At 50.8% G+C, this 13,208-nt stretch overlaps 17 non-coding genes across 17 annotated transcripts; all 17 read right to left on the reverse strand.

The window, feature by feature from the left end:
• Positions 1-265: 265 nt before the first annotated feature.
• Trnaa-ugc lies at positions 266-338 on the reverse strand. The gene has a single exon. It is a non-coding gene; the product is annotated as a tRNA-Ala (tRNA).
• Positions 339-1,351: 1,013 nt separating this feature from the next.
• Trnaa-ugc lies at positions 1,352-1,424 on the reverse strand. The gene has a single exon. It is a non-coding gene; the product is annotated as a tRNA-Ala (tRNA).
• Positions 1,425-1,841: 417 nt separating this feature from the next.
• Positions 1,842-1,914, reverse strand: Trnaa-ugc. The gene has a single exon. It is a non-coding gene; the product is annotated as a tRNA-Ala (tRNA).
• Positions 1,915-2,927: 1,013 nt separating this feature from the next.
• Trnaa-ugc lies at positions 2,928-3,000 on the reverse strand. The gene has a single exon. It is a non-coding gene; the product is annotated as a tRNA-Ala (tRNA).
• Positions 3,001-3,417: 417 nt separating this feature from the next.
• Positions 3,418-3,490, reverse strand: Trnaa-ugc. Its single transcript has one exon. It is a non-coding gene; the product is annotated as a tRNA-Ala (tRNA).
• Positions 3,491-4,503: 1,013 nt separating this feature from the next.
• On the reverse strand, positions 4,504-4,576 carry Trnaa-ugc. The gene has a single exon. It is a non-coding gene; the product is annotated as a tRNA-Ala (tRNA).
• A 417-nt stretch (positions 4,577-4,993) lies between these two features.
• On the reverse strand, positions 4,994-5,066 carry Trnaa-ugc. Its single transcript has one exon. It is a non-coding gene; the product is annotated as a tRNA-Ala (tRNA).
• A 1,013-nt stretch (positions 5,067-6,079) lies between these two features.
• Positions 6,080-6,152, reverse strand: Trnaa-ugc. Its single transcript has one exon. It is a non-coding gene; the product is annotated as a tRNA-Ala (tRNA).
• A 417-nt stretch (positions 6,153-6,569) lies between these two features.
• Trnaa-ugc lies at positions 6,570-6,642 on the reverse strand. Its single transcript has one exon. It is a non-coding gene; the product is annotated as a tRNA-Ala (tRNA).
• A 1,013-nt stretch (positions 6,643-7,655) lies between these two features.
• Positions 7,656-7,728, reverse strand: Trnaa-ugc. The gene has a single exon. It is a non-coding gene; the product is annotated as a tRNA-Ala (tRNA).
• A 417-nt stretch (positions 7,729-8,145) lies between these two features.
• Positions 8,146-8,218, reverse strand: Trnaa-ugc. The gene has a single exon. It is a non-coding gene; the product is annotated as a tRNA-Ala (tRNA).
• A 1,013-nt stretch (positions 8,219-9,231) lies between these two features.
• Positions 9,232-9,304, reverse strand: Trnaa-ugc. Its single transcript has one exon. It is a non-coding gene; the product is annotated as a tRNA-Ala (tRNA).
• Positions 9,305-9,721: 417 nt separating this feature from the next.
• On the reverse strand, positions 9,722-9,794 carry Trnaa-ugc. The gene has a single exon. It is a non-coding gene; the product is annotated as a tRNA-Ala (tRNA).
• A 1,013-nt stretch (positions 9,795-10,807) lies between these two features.
• On the reverse strand, positions 10,808-10,880 carry Trnaa-ugc. The gene has a single exon. It is a non-coding gene; the product is annotated as a tRNA-Ala (tRNA).
• Positions 10,881-11,297: 417 nt separating this feature from the next.
• Trnaa-ugc lies at positions 11,298-11,370 on the reverse strand. Its single transcript has one exon. It is a non-coding gene; the product is annotated as a tRNA-Ala (tRNA).
• Positions 11,371-12,383: 1,013 nt separating this feature from the next.
• Positions 12,384-12,456, reverse strand: Trnaa-ugc. The gene has a single exon. It is a non-coding gene; the product is annotated as a tRNA-Ala (tRNA).
• A 417-nt stretch (positions 12,457-12,873) lies between these two features.
• Positions 12,874-12,946, reverse strand: Trnaa-ugc. Its single transcript has one exon. It is a non-coding gene; the product is annotated as a tRNA-Ala (tRNA).
• Between the last annotated feature and the right edge of the window lie 262 nt (positions 12,947-13,208).

Genomic DNA, 13,208 nt, shown 5'->3' on the forward strand with positions numbered 1-13,208 from the left:
AGTGGCACGCACGACGTCGAAAATAGCGTTCGGCCAACGCTCTGAGGTAGACGAACGTGTTGTCCACTCTCTAGACTTCATTGAGGTTAGGCCGTTATACCTAAGGCAGATTTGCACTCGATGACACCTCGACAACAGCCGGTCCTCACATTTACGTTTTGCTCTCCTTACGTCAGTATACGAGTCTGTGACGCTGGCTTTGCAACATCTTGCGTGCCTTTAGGCTCGCCGCGACCAACACTTACCACGCACTGACCACAAAACATGGAGGCGCCGGGGCGTGAACCCGGGACCTTTCGCATGCAAAGCGAACGCTCTACCAACTGAGCTACGCCCCCAAGCACAACCAAGCTGCGCTGTTCTCCGTTCTTTGCTACTCTTATGTGCACGGACACGATGGTTGGTTGGTTTGCAGGGGTGAAGGGACCAGAGTACAAAGGCGCGGACACGTTCATATACGCAAGAGTTCCAAGTAGTTTCGATGCTCTGGTATTACGACTGCAAATTCCGTCCGTTTTTAACGTCTTAAATTGAAGGGACAGTCACAAGTTGGTCCGTTTTCACTCCATGTCGACAATCACACAGCACCTGAGGTAACAAGCACATCTGAAGACCCATTGTGCACTCGACTGTTCATGCCAACTCACTGCCTCGCACTTTACTACTGTGTACCACTCTTGTCGTCCAACTGCAAAAGACTGGGCCACAACAACTTTCCGCGTCTCCATTGCACTGCGCAAACTACGAAACGCTCCCCAAACATGGCACTCACCCACGCAGACGACTTTTCCGACTTTACACGACGCTCACGCAACGCTCACGCTAGTGACAGCCTTATTTAGGGCTTGACGTCGCACACAAGCGAATGAGCACATTTCGCCTACGACTTAGGCCGCCCTCCTAGTGTGGCTGTTCGGTGTCTGCAGGCAGCGAGGGGCTGCAAGCCTCCTGTGTTCGCGCCTATGTCACCTCTGCTTGCTTGTCAGAGACAGAGTATCGCAAAACATACAACTCACTCCATGAATTGATTGCTACGGCATCTGTCATCAGCAGTCACAACTAGCAACACCAGTAGCAGCCGACTGCACGTAAAGAATTGGAATGTGCAGTGGGATTTTTGTGAATTCGGCGCAAGGCTGATCTTTGCGACATAGGTTTGAGAATCTTATGGGAACACTTGTACTGTTTCTAAATTAAGTGTAGTGGTGGGAGGAGGGTGCTTCGTGCGAATTACAGCACGTTTGCCAATTGTGGCTGCTAATCGTTGGCTCGTATCTGCCTTGACACATTTTCTGGCTGTGAATTATTCCACTTGCATGGCAGTGTGCGCATGTTGGTGTGTTAAAAATTCTGGAGGCGCTGGGTATCGATCCCAGTACCTCTCGCATGCAAAGCGAGCGCTCTACCATCTGAGCTACGCCCCCTGCTGACGAACTGCGCTATCATACAGCCATATCAATGGCACAGACCCTTGCACTCCCATTATTCCGCTGACAAACACTACTCTCAATGTGTCCGTGAGGGTGTCTTTCAGGTTTCCTGCATTCTGTATCGAATCGTAGTTGGCCAAAATCAAAGTGGCACGCACGACGTCGAAAATAGCGTTCGGCCAACGCTCTGAGGTAGACGAACGTGTTGTCCACTCTCTAGACTTCATTGAGGTTAGGCCGTTATACCTAAGGCAGATTTGCACTCGATGACACCTCGACAACAGCCGGTCCTCACATTTACGTTTTGCTCTCCTTACGTCAGTATACGAGTCTGTGACGCTGGCTTTGCAACATCTTGCGTGCCTTTAGGCTCGCCGCGACCAACACTTACCACGCACTGACCACAAAACATGGAGGCGCCGGGGCTTGAACCCGGGACCTTTCACATGCAAAGCGAACGCTCTACCAACTGAGCTACGCCCCCAAGCACAACCAAGCTGCGCTGTTCTCCGTTCTTTGCTACTCTTATGTGCACGGACACGATGGTTGGTTGGTTTGCAGGGGTGAAGGGACCAGAGTACAAAGGCGCGGACACGTTCATATACGCAAGAGTTCCAAGTAGTTTCGATGCTCTGGTATTACGACTGCAAATTCCGTCCGTTTTTAACGTCTTAAATTGAAGGGACAGTCACAAGTTGGTCCGTTTTCACTCCATGTCGACAATCACACAGCACCTGAGGTAACAAGCACATCTGAAGACCCATTGTGCACTCGACTGTTCATGCCAACTCACTGCCTCGCACTTTACTACTGTGTACCACTCTTGTCGTCCAACTGCAAAAGACTGGGCCACAACAACTTTCCGCGTCTCCATTGCACTGCGCAAACTACGAAACGCTCCCCAAACATGGCACTCACCCACGCAGACGACTTTTCCGACTTTACACGACGCTCACGCAACGCTCACGCTAGTGACAGCCTTATTTAGGGCTTGACGTCGCACACAAGCGAATGAGCACATTTCGCCTACGACTTAGGCCGCCCTCCTAGTGTGGCTGTTCGGTGTCTGCAGGCAGCGAGGGGCTGCAAGCCTCCTGTGTTCGCGCCTATGTCACCTCTGCTTGCTTGTCAGAGACAGAGTATCGCAAAACATACAACTCACTCCATGAATTGATTGCTACGGCATCTGTCATCAGCAGTCACAACTAGCAACACCAGTAGCAGCCGACTGCACGTAAAGAATTGGAATGTGCAGTGGGATTTTTGTGAATTCGGCGCAAGGCTGATCTTTGCGACATAGGTTTGAGAATCTTATGGGAACACTTGTACTGTTTCTAAATTAAGTGTAGTGGTGGGAGGAGGGTGCTTCGTGCGAATTACAGCACGTTTGCCAATTGTGGCTGCTAATCGTTGGCTCGTATCTGCCTTGACACATTTTCTGGCTGTGAATTATTCCACTTGCATGGCAGTGTGCGCATGTTGGTGTGTTAAAAATTCTGGAGGCGCTGGGTATCGATCCCAGTACCTCTCGCATGCAAAGCGAGCGCTCTACCATCTGAGCTACGCCCCCTGCTGACGAACTGCGCTATCATACAGCCATATCAATGGCACAGACCCTTGCACTCCCATTATTCCGCTGACAAACACTACTCTCAATGTGTCCGTGAGGGTGTCTTTCAGGTTTCCTGCATTCTGTATCGAATCGTAGTTGGCCAAAATCAAAGTGGCACGCACGACGTCGAAAATAGCGTTCGGCCAACGCTCTGAGGTAGACGAACGTGTTGTCCACTCTCTAGACTTCATTGAGGTTAGGCCGTTATACCTAAGGCAGATTTGCACTCGATGACACCTCGACAACAGCCGGTCCTCACATTTACGTTTTGCTCTCCTTACGTCAGTATACGAGTCTGTGACGCTGGCTTTGCAACATCTTGCGTGCCTTTAGGCTCGCCGCGACCAACACTTACCACGCACTGACCACAAAACATGGAGGCGCCGGGGCTTGAACCCGGGACCTTTCACATGCAAAGCGAACGCTCTACCAACTGAGCTACGCCCCCAAGCACAACCAAGCTGCGCTGTTCTCCGTTCTTTGCTACTCTTATGTGCACGGACACGATGGTTGGTTGGTTTGCAGGGGTGAAGGGACCAGAGTACAAAGGCGCGGACACGTTCATATACGCAAGAGTTCCAAGTAGTTTCGATGCTCTGGTATTACGACTGCAAATTCCGTCCGTTTTTAACGTCTTAAATTGAAGGGACAGTCACAAGTTGGTCCGTTTTCACTCCATGTCGACAATCACACAGCACCTGAGGTAACAAGCACATCTGAAGACCCATTGTGCACTCGACTGTTCATGCCAACTCACTGCCTCGCACTTTACTACTGTGTACCACTCTTGTCGTCCAACTGCAAAAGACTGGGCCACAACAACTTTCCGCGTCTCCATTGCACTGCGCAAACTACGAAACGCTCCCCAAACATGGCACTCACCCACGCAGACGACTTTTCCGACTTTACACGACGCTCACGCAACGCTCACGCTAGTGACAGCCTTATTTAGGGCTTGACGTCGCACACAAGCGAATGAGCACATTTCGCCTACGACTTAGGCCGCCCTCCTAGTGTGGCTGTTCGGTGTCTGCAGGCAGCGAGGGGCTGCAAGCCTCCTGTGTTCGCGCCTATGTCACCTCTGCTTGCTTGTCAGAGACAGAGTATCGCAAAACATACAACTCACTCCATGAATTGATTGCTACGGCATCTGTCATCAGCAGTCACAACTAGCAACACCAGTAGCAGCCGACTGCACGTAAAGAATTGGAATGTGCAGTGGGATTTTTGTGAATTCGGCGCAAGGCTGATCTTTGCGACATAGGTTTGAGAATCTTATGGGAACACTTGTACTGTTTCTAAATTAAGTGTAGTGGTGGGAGGAGGGTGCTTCGTGCGAATTACAGCACGTTTGCCAATTGTGGCTGCTAATCGTTGGCTCGTATCTGCCTTGACACATTTTCTGGCTGTGAATTATTCCACTTGCATGGCAGTGTGCGCATGTTGGTGTGTTAAAAATTCTGGAGGCGCTGGGTATCGATCCCAGTACCTCTCGCATGCAAAGCGAGCGCTCTACCATCTGAGCTACGCCCCCTGCTGACGAACTGCGCTATCATACAGCCATATCAATGGCACAGACCCTTGCACTCCCATTATTCCGCTGACAAACACTACTCTCAATGTGTCCGTGAGGGTGTCTTTCAGGTTTCCTGCATTCTGTATCGAATCGTAGTTGGCCAAAATCAAAGTGGCACGCACGACGTCGAAAATAGCGTTCGGCCAACGCTCTGAGGTAGACGAACGTGTTGTCCACTCTCTAGACTTCATTGAGGTTAGGCCGTTATACCTAAGGCAGATTTGCACTCGATGACACCTCGACAACAGCCGGTCCTCACATTTACGTTTTGCTCTCCTTACGTCAGTATACGAGTCTGTGACGCTGGCTTTGCAACATCTTGCGTGCCTTTAGGCTCGCCGCGACCAACACTTACCACGCACTGACCACAAAACATGGAGGCGCCGGGGCTTGAACCCGGGACCTTTCACATGCAAAGCGAACGCTCTACCAACTGAGCTACGCCCCCAAGCACAACCAAGCTGCGCTGTTCTCCGTTCTTTGCTACTCTTATGTGCACGGACACGATGGTTGGTTGGTTTGCAGGGGTGAAGGGACCAGAGTACAAAGGCGCGGACACGTTCATATACGCAAGAGTTCCAAGTAGTTTCGATGCTCTGGTATTACGACTGCAAATTCCGTCCGTTTTTAACGTCTTAAATTGAAGGGACAGTCACAAGTTGGTCCGTTTTCACTCCATGTCGACAATCACACAGCACCTGAGGTAACAAGCACATCTGAAGACCCATTGTGCACTCGACTGTTCATGCCAACTCACTGCCTCGCACTTTACTACTGTGTACCACTCTTGTCGTCCAACTGCAAAAGACTGGGCCACAACAACTTTCCGCGTCTCCATTGCACTGCGCAAACTACGAAACGCTCCCCAAACATGGCACTCACCCACGCAGACGACTTTTCCGACTTTACACGACGCTCACGCAACGCTCACGCTAGTGACAGCCTTATTTAGGGCTTGACGTCGCACACAAGCGAATGAGCACATTTCGCCTACGACTTAGGCCGCCCTCCTAGTGTGGCTGTTCGGTGTCTGCAGGCAGCGAGGGGCTGCAAGCCTCCTGTGTTCGCGCCTATGTCACCTCTGCTTGCTTGTCAGAGACAGAGTATCGCAAAACATACAACTCACTCCATGAATTGATTGCTACGGCATCTGTCATCAGCAGTCACAACTAGCAACACCAGTAGCAGCCGACTGCACGTAAAGAATTGGAATGTGCAGTGGGATTTTTGTGAATTCGGCGCAAGGCTGATCTTTGCGACATAGGTTTGAGAATCTTATGGGAACACTTGTACTGTTTCTAAATTAAGTGTAGTGGTGGGAGGAGGGTGCTTCGTGCGAATTACAGCACGTTTGCCAATTGTGGCTGCTAATCGTTGGCTCGTATCTGCCTTGACACATTTTCTGGCTGTGAATTATTCCACTTGCATGGCAGTGTGCGCATGTTGGTGTGTTAAAAATTCTGGAGGCGCTGGGTATCGATCCCAGTACCTCTCGCATGCAAAGCGAGCGCTCTACCATCTGAGCTACGCCCCCTGCTGACGAACTGCGCTATCATACAGCCATATCAATGGCACAGACCCTTGCACTCCCATTATTCCGCTGACAAACACTACTCTCAATGTGTCCGTGAGGGTGTCTTTCAGGTTTCCTGCATTCTGTATCGAATCGTAGTTGGCCAAAATCAAAGTGGCACGCACGACGTCGAAAATAGCGTTCGGCCAACGCTCTGAGGTAGACGAACGTGTTGTCCACTCTCTAGACTTCATTGAGGTTAGGCCGTTATACCTAAGGCAGATTTGCACTCGATGACACCTCGACAACAGCCGGTCCTCACATTTACGTTTTGCTCTCCTTACGTCAGTATACGAGTCTGTGACGCTGGCTTTGCAACATCTTGCGTGCCTTTAGGCTCGCCGCGACCAACACTTACCACGCACTGACCACAAAACATGGAGGCGCCGGGGCGTGAACCCGGGACCTTTCGCATGCAAAGCGAACGCTCTACCAACTGAGCTACGCCCCCAAGCACAACCAAGCTGCGCTGTTCTCCGTTCTTTGCTACTCTTATGTGCACGGACACGATGGTTGGTTGGTTTGCAGGGGTGAAGGGACCAGAGTACAAAGGCGCGGACACGTTCATATACGCAAGAGTTCCAAGTAGTTTCGATGCTCTGGTATTACGACTGCAAATTCCGTCCGTTTTTAACGTCTTAAATTGAAGGGACAGTCACAAGTTGGTCCGTTTTCACTCCATGTCGACAATCACACAGCACCTGAGGTAACAAGCACATCTGAAGACCCATTGTGCACTCGACTGTTCATGCCAACTCACTGCCTCGCACTTTACTACTGTGTACCACTCTTGTCGTCCAACTGCAAAAGACTGGGCCACAACAACTTTCCGCGTCTCCATTGCACTGCGCAAACTACGAAACGCTCCCCAAACATGGCACTCACCCACGCAGACGACTTTTCCGACTTTACACGACGCTCACGCAACGCTCACGCTAGTGACAGCCTTATTTAGGGCTTGACGTCGCACACAAGCGAATGAGCACATTTCGCCTACGACTTAGGCCGCCCTCCTAGTGTGGCTGTTCGGTGTCTGCAGGCAGCGAGGGGCTGCAAGCCTCCTGTGTTCGCGCCTATGTCACCTCTGCTTGCTTGTCAGAGACAGAGTATCGCAAAACATACAACTCACTCCATGAATTGATTGCTACGGCATCTGTCATCAGCAGTCACAACTAGCAACACCAGTAGCAGCCGACTGCACGTAAAGAATTGGAATGTGCAGTGGGATTTTTGTGAATTCGGCGCAAGGCTGATCTTTGCGACATAGGTTTGAGAATCTTATGGGAACACTTGTACTGTTTCTAAATTAAGTGTAGTGGTGGGAGGAGGGTGCTTCGTGCGAATTACAGCACGTTTGCCAATTGTGGCTGCTAATCGTTGGCTCGTATCTGCCTTGACACATTTTCTGGCTGTGAATTATTCCACTTGCATGGCAGTGTGCGCATGTTGGTGTGTTAAAAATTCTGGAGGCGCTGGGTATCGATCCCAGTACCTCTCGCATGCAAAGCGAGCGCTCTACCATCTGAGCTACGCCCCCTGCTGACGAACTGCGCTATCATACAGCCATATCAATGGCACAGACCCTTGCACTCCCATTATTCCGCTGACAAACACTACTCTCAATGTGTCCGTGAGGGTGTCTTTCAGGTTTCCTGCATTCTGTATCGAATCGTAGTTGGCCAAAATCAAAGTGGCACGCACGACGTCGAAAATAGCGTTCGGCCAACGCTCTGAGGTAGACGAACGTGTTGTCCACTCTCTAGACTTCATTGAGGTTAGGCCGTTATACCTAAGGCAGATTTGCACTCGATGACACCTCGACAACAGCCGGTCCTCACATTTACGTTTTGCTCTCCTTACGTCAGTATACGAGTCTGTGACGCTGGCTTTGCAACATCTTGCGTGCCTTTAGGCTCGCCGCGACCAACACTTACCACGCACTGACCACAAAACATGGAGGCGCCGGGGCGTGAACCCGGGACCTTTCGCATGCAAAGCGAACGCTCTACCAACTGAGCTACGCCCCCAAGCACAACCAAGCTGCGCTGTTCTCCGTTCTTTGCTACTCTTATGTGCACGGACACGATGGTTGGTTGGTTTGCAGGGGTGAAGGGACCAGAGTACAAAGGCGCGGACACGTTCATATACGCAAGAGTTCCAAGTAGTTTCGATGCTCTGGTATTACGACTGCAAATTCCGTCCGTTTTTAACGTCTTAAATTGAAGGGACAGTCACAAGTTGGTCCGTTTTCACTCCATGTCGACAATCACACAGCACCTGAGGTAACAAGCACATCTGAAGACCCATTGTGCACTCGACTGTTCATGCCAACTCACTGCCTCGCACTTTACTACTGTGTACCACTCTTGTCGTCCAACTGCAAAAGACTGGGCCACAACAACTTTCCGCGTCTCCATTGCACTGCGCAAACTACGAAACGCTCCCCAAACATGGCACTCACCCACGCAGACGACTTTTCCGACTTTACACGACGCTCACGCAACGCTCACGCTAGTGACAGCCTTATTTAGGGCTTGACGTCGCACACAAGCGAATGAGCACATTTCGCCTACGACTTAGGCCGCCCTCCTAGTGTGGCTGTTCGGTGTCTGCAGGCAGCGAGGGGCTGCAAGCCTCCTGTGTTCGCGCCTATGTCACCTCTGCTTGCTTGTCAGAGACAGAGTATCGCAAAACATACAACTCACTCCATGAATTGATTGCTACGGCATCTGTCATCAGCAGTCACAACTAGCAACACCAGTAGCAGCCGACTGCACGTAAAGAATTGGAATGTGCAGTGGGATTTTTGTGAATTCGGCGCAAGGCTGATCTTTGCGACATAGGTTTGAGAATCTTATGGGAACACTTGTACTGTTTCTAAATTAAGTGTAGTGGTGGGAGGAGGGTGCTTCGTGCGAATTACAGCACGTTTGCCAATTGTGGCTGCTAATCGTTGGCTCGTATCTGCCTTGACACATTTTCTGGCTGTGAATTATTCCACTTGCATGGCAGTGTGCGCATGTTGGTGTGTTAAAAATTCTGGAGGCGCTGGGTATCGATCCCAGTACCTCTCGCATGCAAAGCGAGCGCTCTACCATCTGAGCTACGCCCCCTGCTGACGAACTGCGCTATCATACAGCCATATCAATGGCACAGACCCTTGCACTCCCATTATTCCGCTGACAAACACTACTCTCAATGTGTCCGTGAGGGTGTCTTTCAGGTTTCCTGCATTCTGTATCGAATCGTAGTTGGCCAAAATCAAAGTGGCACGCACGACGTCGAAAATAGCGTTCGGCCAACGCTCTGAGGTAGACGAACGTGTTGTCCACTCTCTAGACTTCATTGAGGTTAGGCCGTTATACCTAAGGCAGATTTGCACTCGATGACACCTCGACAACAGCCGGTCCTCACATTTACGTTTTGCTCTCCTTACGTCAGTATACGAGTCTGTGACGCTGGCTTTGCAACATCTTGCGTGCCTTTAGGCTCGCCGCGACCAACACTTACCACGCACTGACCACAAAACATGGAGGCGCCGGGGCTTGAACCCGGGACCTTTCACATGCAAAGCGAACGCTCTACCAACTGAGCTACGCCCCCAAGCACAACCAAGCTGCGCTGTTCTCCGTTCTTTGCTACTCTTATGTGCACGGACACGATGGTTGGTTGGTTTGCAGGGGTGAAGGGACCAGAGTACAAAGGCGCGGACACGTTCATATACGCAAGAGTTCCAAGTAGTTTCGATGCTCTGGTATTACGACTGCAAATTCCGTCCGTTTTTAACGTCTTAAATTGAAGGGACAGTCACAAGTTGGTCCGTTTTCACTCCATGTCGACAATCACACAGCACCTGAGGTAACAAGCACATCTGAAGACCCATTGTGCACTCGACTGTTCATGCCAACTCACTGCCTCGCACTTTACTACTGTGTACCACTCTTGTCGTCCAACTGCAAAAGACTGGGCCACAACAACTTTCCGCGTCTCCATTGCACTGCGCAAACTACGAAACGCTCCCCAAACATGGCACTCACCCACGCAGACGACTTTTCCGACTTTACACGACGCTCACGCAACGCTCACGCTAGTGACAGCCTTATTTAGGGCTTGACGTCGCACACAAGCGAATGAGCACATTTCGCCTACGACTTAGGCCGCCCTCCTAGTGTGGCTGTTCGGTGTCTGCAGGCAGCGAGGGGCTGCAAGCCTCCTGTGTTCGCGCCTATGTCACCTCTGCTTGCTTGTCAGAGACAGAGTATCGCAAAACATACAACTCACTCCATGAATTGATTGCTACGGCATCTGTCATCAGCAGTCACAACTAGCAACACCAGTAGCAGCCGACTGCACGTAAAGAATTGGAATGTGCAGTGGGATTTTTGTGAATTCGGCGCAAGGCTGATCTTTGCGACATAGGTTTGAGAATCTTATGGGAACACTTGTACTGTTTCTAAATTAAGTGTAGTGGTGGGAGGAGGGTGCTTCGTGCGAATTACAGCACGTTTGCCAATTGTGGCTGCTAATCGTTGGCTCGTATCTGCCTTGACACATTTTCTGGCTGTGAATTATTCCACTTGCATGGCAGTGTGCGCATGTTGGTGTGTTAAAAATTCTGGAGGCGCTGGGTATCGATCCCAGTACCTCTCGCATGCAAAGCGAGCGCTCTACCATCTGAGCTACGCCCCCTGCTGACGAACTGCGCTATCATACAGCCATATCAATGGCACAGACCCTTGCACTCCCATTATTCCGCTGACAAACACTACTCTCAATGTGTCCGTGAGGGTGTCTTTCAGGTTTCCTGCATTCTGTATCGAATCGTAGTTGGCCAAAATCAAAGTGGCACGCACGACGTCGAAAATAGCGTTCGGCCAACGCTCTGAGGTAGACGAACGTGTTGTCCACTCTCTAGACTTCATTGAGGTTAGGCCGTTATACCTAAGGCAGATTTGCACTCGATGACACCTCGACAACAGCCGGTCCTCACATTTACGTTTTGCTCTCCTTACGTCAGTATACGAGTCTGTGACGCTGGCTTTGCAACATCTTGCGTGCCTTTAGGCTCGCCGCGACCAACACTTACCACGCACTGACCACAAAACATGGAGGCGCCGGGGCTTGAACCCGGGACCTTTCACATGCAAAGCGAACGCTCTACCAACTGAGCTACGCCCCCAAGCACAACCAAGCTGCGCTGTTCTCCGTTCTTTGCTACTCTTATGTGCACGGACACGATGGTTGGTTGGTTTGCAGGGGTGAAGGGACCAGAGTACAAAGGCGCGGACACGTTCATATACGCAAGAGTTCCAAGTAGTTTCGATGCTCTGGTATTACGACTGCAAATTCCGTCCGTTTTTAACGTCTTAAATTGAAGGGACAGTCACAAGTTGGTCCGTTTTCACTCCATGTCGACAATCACACAGCACCTGAGGTAACAAGCACATCTGAAGACCCATTGTGCACTCGACTGTTCATGCCAACTCACTGCCTCGCACTTTACTACTGTGTACCACTCTTGTCGTCCAACTGCAAAAGACTGGGCCACAACAACTTTCCGCGTCTCCATTGCACTGCGCAAACTACGAAACGCTCCCCAAACATGGCACTCACCCACGCAGACGACTTTTCCGACTTTACACGACGCTCACGCAACGCTCACGCTAGTGACAGCCTTATTTAGGGCTTGACGTCGCACACAAGCGAATGAGCACATTTCGCCTACGACTTAGGCCGCCCTCCTAGTGTGGCTGTTCGGTGTCTGCAGGCAGCGAGGGGCTGCAAGCCTCCTGTGTTCGCGCCTATGTCACCTCTGCTTGCTTGTCAGAGACAGAGTATCGCAAAACATACAACTCACTCCATGAATTGATTGCTACGGCATCTGTCATCAGCAGTCACAACTAGCAACACCAGTAGCAGCCGACTGCACGTAAAGAATTGGAATGTGCAGTGGGATTTTTGTGAATTCGGCGCAAGGCTGATCTTTGCGACATAGGTTTGAGAATCTTATGGGAACACTTGTACTGTTTCTAAATTAAGTGTAGTGGTGGGAGGAGGGTGCTTCGTGCGAATTACAGCACGTTTGCCAATTGTGGCTGCTAATCGTTGGCTCGTATCTGCCTTGACACATTTTCTGGCTGTGAATTATTCCACTTGCATGGCAGTGTGCGCATGTTGGTGTGTTAAAAATTCTGGAGGCGCTGGGTATCGATCCCAGTACCTCTCGCATGCAAAGCGAGCGCTCTACCATCTGAGCTACGCCCCCTGCTGACGAATTGCGCTATCATACAGCCATATCAATGGCACAGACCCTTGCACTCCCATTATTCCGCTGACAAACACTACTCTCAATGTGTCCGTGAGGGTGTCTTTCAGGTTTCCTGCATTCTGTATCGAATCGTAGTTGGCCAAAATCAAAGTGGCACGCACGACGTCGAAAATAGCGTTCGGCCAACGCTCTGAGGTAGACGAACGTGTTGTCCACTCTCTAGACTTCATTGAGGTTAGGCCGTTATACCTAAGGCAGATTTGCACTCGATGACACCTCGACAACAGCCGGTCCTCACATTTACGTTTTGCTCTCCTTACGTCAGTATACGAGTCTGTGACGCTGGCTTTGCAACATCTTGCGTGCCTTTAGGCTCGCCGCGACCAACACTTACCACGCACTGACCACAAAACATGGAGGCGCCGGGGCGTGAACCCGGGACCTTTCGCATGCAAAGCGAACGCTCTACCAACTGAGCTACGCCCCCAAGCACAACCAAGCTGCGCTGTTCTCCGTTCTTTGCTACTCTTATGTGCACGGACACGATGGTTGGTTGGTTTGCAGGGGTGAAGGGACCAGAGTACAAAGGCGCGGACACGTTCATATACGCAAGAGTTCCAAGTAGTTTCGATGCTCTGGTATTACGACTGCAAATTCCGTCCGTTTTTAACGTCTTAAATTGAAGGGACAGTCACAAGTTGGTCCGTTTTCACTCCATGTCGACAATCACACAGCACCTGAGGTAACAA

Source organism: Schistocerca piceifrons, unplaced genomic scaffold (genome assembly GCF_021461385.2).
Source record: "Schistocerca piceifrons isolate TAMUIC-IGC-003096 unplaced genomic scaffold, iqSchPice1.1 HiC_scaffold_833, whole genome shotgun sequence".
In the NCBI taxonomy this organism is placed as follows: domain Eukaryota; kingdom Metazoa; phylum Arthropoda; class Insecta; order Orthoptera; family Acrididae; genus Schistocerca; species Schistocerca piceifrons.